The sequence below is a fragment of the Pagrus major genome, chromosome 4 (assembly GCF_040436345.1).
Source record: "Pagrus major chromosome 4, Pma_NU_1.0".
Lineage (NCBI taxonomy): Eukaryota > Metazoa > Chordata > Actinopteri > Spariformes > Sparidae > Pagrus > Pagrus major.
The window spans coordinates 22,251,902-22,257,901 of NC_133218.1; positions in this window are offsets into that span (position 1 = coordinate 22,251,902).

The following is a 6,000-nucleotide window of genomic DNA, read 5'->3' on the forward strand; positions in this document are numbered from 1 at the left end:
TATTTACATATTTTCGCTGGGACTCTTCGTTGACCGACGGCAAATATCTCAGGATCCAACATGTAATCCTTGTGAGGTGAGATGATAGATGTTATTTTACAGTTGAGGTGGTTCGTTATTTGTAAATACTGTTTTCACAAGCAGGCATTCAAATAAGCTGTTTGGAGCCTAAATATCGTGCGGAAAGAGTAAGAGAAACAGTGAAGCACCCTGCAACGAAAAATCTAATTATTCCCTTTATAGATAATGTTGCAGGTCAGTTAACTGGATAATAATAATACATGATATCGTATGATTATTTTTTTGTTTACAGCCTATTTGCTGTTTTTAAGACTGTAAAAACAGCAGAAAAAAGTACTGGAGTCCAGAGTTTTCAGTTTCCATGCAGGCTGTGCTGAAATCCCACTTTTTGTGTCATTCTCTGCTGAATCCAACAGCTGAGCAACATCATCTATAAGAACATGGGGAGATAAATAACAGTGAATTATTTCCATTGTCTTTATGAATCAAGTAAATCCTCAATAAGCCCTGAAAATAATCAGAACTTAAAAATACAATTTATGTTCAGTGGGTGCAATGGTACAATTTAAATCAACACAATGCAGTTGTGTTATGAATAATTCACCTGTTTTGCGTTTGTTTCTGAGAGCAGCTTTAATGTCAGTAAAACTAAGGAAGACACGCTTTTCTTTTAATGTGTTTCCTTTAGGTTTCCACTTATACAAGTAAGTTAATTCTCATATGGCACCTTTCACAGAGCAAGCTCACAAAGTGCTGAACAGGTGAGGTCAATTGATGAAGCATCAGGCCATTAAAACAGCAAAACTGATTAAAGAATATAAATAGACAAGACACAGCAGATCATAAAAAAACAGATTACAGCAAAGACTAATACATATTATATGCACGTGAGCGACACAAGATGTGAGCCAGAGGTGAAAAAAACCAACACTGAGGGGCTCCTCAGTGCAAAGGCTCCCATAGTCCATTTAAACGAGAGAAAGTTAATGTTATTTAAAAGGATGGGAAAGAGAGGAAAAACTCTTCTACCACTGTAGTTTCCTTAAACGGCAATCATATTTTTGATAATGAGATTAAATATACCTCTGTCAGCCCTATCATTTGACAGTCAGGCTACAGGTGAGCTCCAATATCATGACATTTCAAAGTCAAAGTGTTAAGTGTCATATGCACAGTTAAAGAAACAAGTTTCGCTGTAGAATTAAATTCTTCCTCTGCCCTTATATGAATGCTGTTTTACAATGAAAAACACCAGTTAAAAGTTAAAAGTTAGAAAAATATCAAAAGTACAGAAATATAATAAGAATAAGATGAAAATCTGTACAGAATATGTTCAATGTGCAGTGAAAAATCATTCAATTTTAATTTGAATTACCAGTTTTGCTGACTGAAAAAAAATGATACACCACACTTACAAAATACCCCATAATTTATAAAAGGCAGCCTACAGTCACAATCCTCTGTTTATTTGAAAGAGTACATTTCACGATCACACAGTAATTTATCTTTTAGTGCATTAAGACACATCATATAAATGTGTACTGTAACTGAAGGTAACTGTGATTTCAGAAACATGTCAATTCTTCCAAACTTTTCATAATTCTGGATTGACAAAGTGACAGTTAAACAGTACACAGTTTGATCCATCCTGTGCTGCAGGTGTTTGTTGGTCCTCTGTCACAGTGGCTGGTCTTCGTCTTTTGAAAATAAGCAGATCAGCTATAATGCTCACAGACTCTTTAAAGCAGCCGGCAGAAAAAAAAGTGGCAGACTCTGGTGAGCTATAGCTATAACTATGGTGAGCTATAGTGTGCACATACTGCAACAAACACACAAACATATCCGTGCAGTCATGCACACATGGACAACACATGCACGCATACAAGCACATGTGTGAGAGAGGAAAGAAGGCAGCAAAGAGGAAGAGGAGTAGAAATCTGCTCCGTTTACACGATTGGATTTCAAATGAAGTCCATCAGGCTGAAAGGTGTCCATACTTGTACGTCTGATGTAATGTTCATGCTCTGAAAAAAACTGGCTTCAAGCTCAGCTGTAAACCGACTGTCTCGAGGAGGGGGGGAGGGGGGGAATTAAACGATTTCACATCCGTTCATGTTTCATCTAATACAGTCAAACAAATATATAATTGCTTTGAACTTTCTCTCCAAATGTCAGCAGCATGATTTATGGCAGTGAACCAGACTTAATGATCACTTAGCTGAATTTTCAACCTGCCGGAGCGGTGCACTGCTGTCTGTGCTATTCTCAGCCGTGAGCGGATGTTAGGTAATGATGCTGTAATGTAATAATGTTACACAGATTTACCTATTAAAGGATAAGTTCACCCAAAAAGGAGCATTCAGGCATTATCTACTCAAGTCAGGTGATTTTTTTTTTATAATCCACAAAACATTTCAGGGGCAGTGTCGCAGCACTCTCCGAAACAACTGCAGGAGATGGGGTCTTGTTTTAAAACGTAAAAAAACAGCCAAAAAAACAAAAACATAAAATGGCTTCATACAGCTCATCGGCTCAGTCTCGGTGAGCTCCAAGTTCACAAATTGATTTGCAAAAAAGATGTTTTTTACTACATTTTTTGAAGCCGAAATCTTTACTGTAGCTGCCAAGCTAAAAGTGTTGGCGCGCACCTGATCTGACACAGGTGAACGAGCCTGACTGCACGTCAAGCGTGTAAATAACGTTTTTTCAACTCAATTTTGGATCTCTGGGCTTCCAGAGACTTGGATTACAGCAGACGAGCTGTTTGGAGCAATTTCCTGTTTTTCTTTGGTTGCTTTTTAACATTTTAAACCAAGTCATAGCCCATCTATTTCAGTTGTGTAGGAGAATGCTGCAATGTTGTTTTGCGGTGAAGCTCCAGAAACGTTTTATGGACTAAAAAAACTTCGCAGGACTTTCCATCAACATGAGGTTGAGTAGATAATGACAGAATTTTCATTTCTGGGTGAACGTACCCTTTAAGTAAGAAAGCGTAAGGCTTCTCTTATGATGTTTGCCGCATTTGTCTGGTGTGGTTTTATGTATTTAAAGACTTTTTTGTTTTCCACCTAAACTGAAAGGTCATTAATGAATCATTTTATAGATTAAAAGTTGTATTGAGCAGGAAGTGCAGCAGGACTCTGAAATGCTGTACGTGCCTGAATATCGTCCAGTCTGTTTTTATCTCTAGTGTAGCTCCAGGAAGTCTGCAACCGCTGTAAATAAAGATGGAATATAGCGTGTTTTATATATCCATTGGCATGTTTAGAGTGTGGTTCATGCTTTGGCCACAAGCATGGCTTGATCTCCTTTTATTTCACAGGGAAATGTGTCCCCAGTTTTTCAGGCTGTAATTGCTTTGTTATAAGAACCATCCACGGTTTCCTTTTTTCTTTAAAGCTCGGGATGGTCAGCGAGAGAGAGAGCGAGAGGAACTGTGTTCCTCACTATTGAAAAATTATTTACGTGTCAGTTTTCTGGCGCTGGGAGTGAAAGCTTCCCAGTAGTAGGCCCACCTGCAGTGAATAAGGGAGCATTAAAACACACACACACACACACACACACACACACACACACACACACAGATATACACTCACACCATTGATTCATGCATACACGCAAAGAAAAAAAAAGCACTGTGATCATATTTTACATCCAGAAACACAAGTTGCTTCTTTCTTTATCGAGTACAATATTCAGCCAAATTCCTTTAAAAAGAAGAAACCATTCATGACAGACGTACGATATTTAAATTCACTGATTGTAGTGATTGGGAGTCAAATAAAATCATACATTTAATCTGACTGTTTTAATTCTCTCGTGAGGAGAAAACCAGTTTTACATCTGCTAGTTTATAAGGACCGTATGATATATGTTATTGAATTTTATTATAAAGACTAATATATTCATTGGCAACAGAAAGACAAACTGCTTGGATGAGGACTGTGACTCTTTTAATGCATTTTTATATGAATAGGTCATCTGTGATATTTAGTATTTTTGCATTTCTTACTACTACTTATACTATTAAGATCTTAAGTTTACCAGTTCAGTGAGAGAAAAATAGGGAATCTATTACTATAAAAACAACCCCTGTTGTAAATAACATGCACTGTACGCACACTGTTTAGAAAACTCTGGTGAGAGCACACAATAGATGGGGTTAATAAGTGCAAAGGAAGTTTTCAAGAAGAGAAAATGTCAGCAGACAGTTGTCAGCATCTTCCTAAATATTTCTCATCACCGGATACTTCTGAACTGAGAGTCTATTGACTCATGGCCATGACTAATTTTTTAGGAAGCCCTGTGTAATTATGTTTTATTTTCTGAATTTTCCTCCCAGTGAAATACATAAAGACATTGTCCTGACGGCACAATGAGTAAGACTGTTGTCACAGTCAGTGTTCCACTAAGTGAACATGCAAGATATTTGCGCATATGGGGGTTAAAAGAAAACACAAGGAGGACACGGAGGAGACATGAGCCCACATCCTCGCTGCACTGACAACATTAAACTTTAGCCTCTGCAGTTTGGCTTTAGCCTGTGGCAAAGCAACTTGATTGAGGCCTTTGATGGGCATTAATACACCGTGGAGAGACGGCTTTGTTCGGGAATGGAAATGAACATAAAACGGAAAGCGGAAAAGGAAGGAGAGAGGCCCACAAGCTGATCTTATTTAATTTCACATAAAAGAGGCATTCCATCTTCACAGAGCCTGTTTGGGCATCTCAGACTTCCTCAACATACTGGGGATCGTATATGGTGTGTGTGTGTGTGTGTGTGTGTGTGTGTGTGTGTGTGTGTGTGTGTGTGTGTGTGTGTGTGTGTGTGTGTGTGTGTGTGTGTAGGTATGCACAGCAGAGGTTTGTTAAGCGTTTATGAAGCCAAAAAAGCACAGTCTGGGCCATTTTGAAAATATCCCATATGGCAGTAAAACAATTTCAGTGGCGCTGGCCAGATCAGCAGAGTTTGGAGCCACTACCTGGTATAATGACAGATGGCCCTGCCCACAGGCAAAACATCTGTAAATTAGTCTTGACCACATTCTCTGTCTTTTACAGTGTAAAGAATGAGCTAAACTCTGCTCAAGTGTTTCATCTTCGTGACATGCAAGTATCTGCAGTGTATCTGACTGAATCAAAGATTACCCTCCTGTCATATCCTTTTAAAATGTTGTTCAGTGTGGAACAACAGCGCTGCAGCAGTGGTGCGTCGGACTCTTTGATGACGGCTTGAGTCAAACCAGTTCTTGTATTTTCAGTGAAGACTTGTTTTTACAATCCATTTCCAACATTTTTTTTTACTGTATGTGTATTCTAACATACTGACACTTCCATCTTTATTTTCTTACTTTACTTTGGCCTTTACTGTATGTACGGATGAGGCACGGGGGGAAGCCCAATGCAGATTTCCTACAATGTGAGAGTGAATCTTGAATCTTAATCAAAGCAAAAGTAAAACACAACACACTGTGTTAGAGATTGAGGTTGTGAAGGAGTCATTTGAGACAGTCTCACTGATTTGAGGATTATGAGCGAAGATCTCTGAATCTCAGATTTAACGACTGAGTCTACAGAGAACAAACATGACATGGACCTCAATAGATAAAAGTAATTAAATTTGAACAAAATACACTTTAACAATGCTTGTTTGTGGTCAGTTTGTCAATAGTGCAGATAAAGATGGTAAATGTGATTTTACTCTATAACACAGATTGGGTTCAAAAGAAATACGTGCAGGAATTTAGTGGAGTCTGCCCCTCTTTTGTCATTAACTTGATTCAATCACAGAAGTTTTATTCAAGTCAATTTAAAATGTCTAAATGATATTTTCAGAGCGAATCAAAACATCTGCGTCTTTTGACTTGAGTGATGAGTTGGTTGAATGTACCGCTGACTTTTCACTTTGCTCGTCGAAACATGTTTCAAGAGAAAACATTATTCAAACATTAACAGACTTCCCAACATGCACTGTTTGAG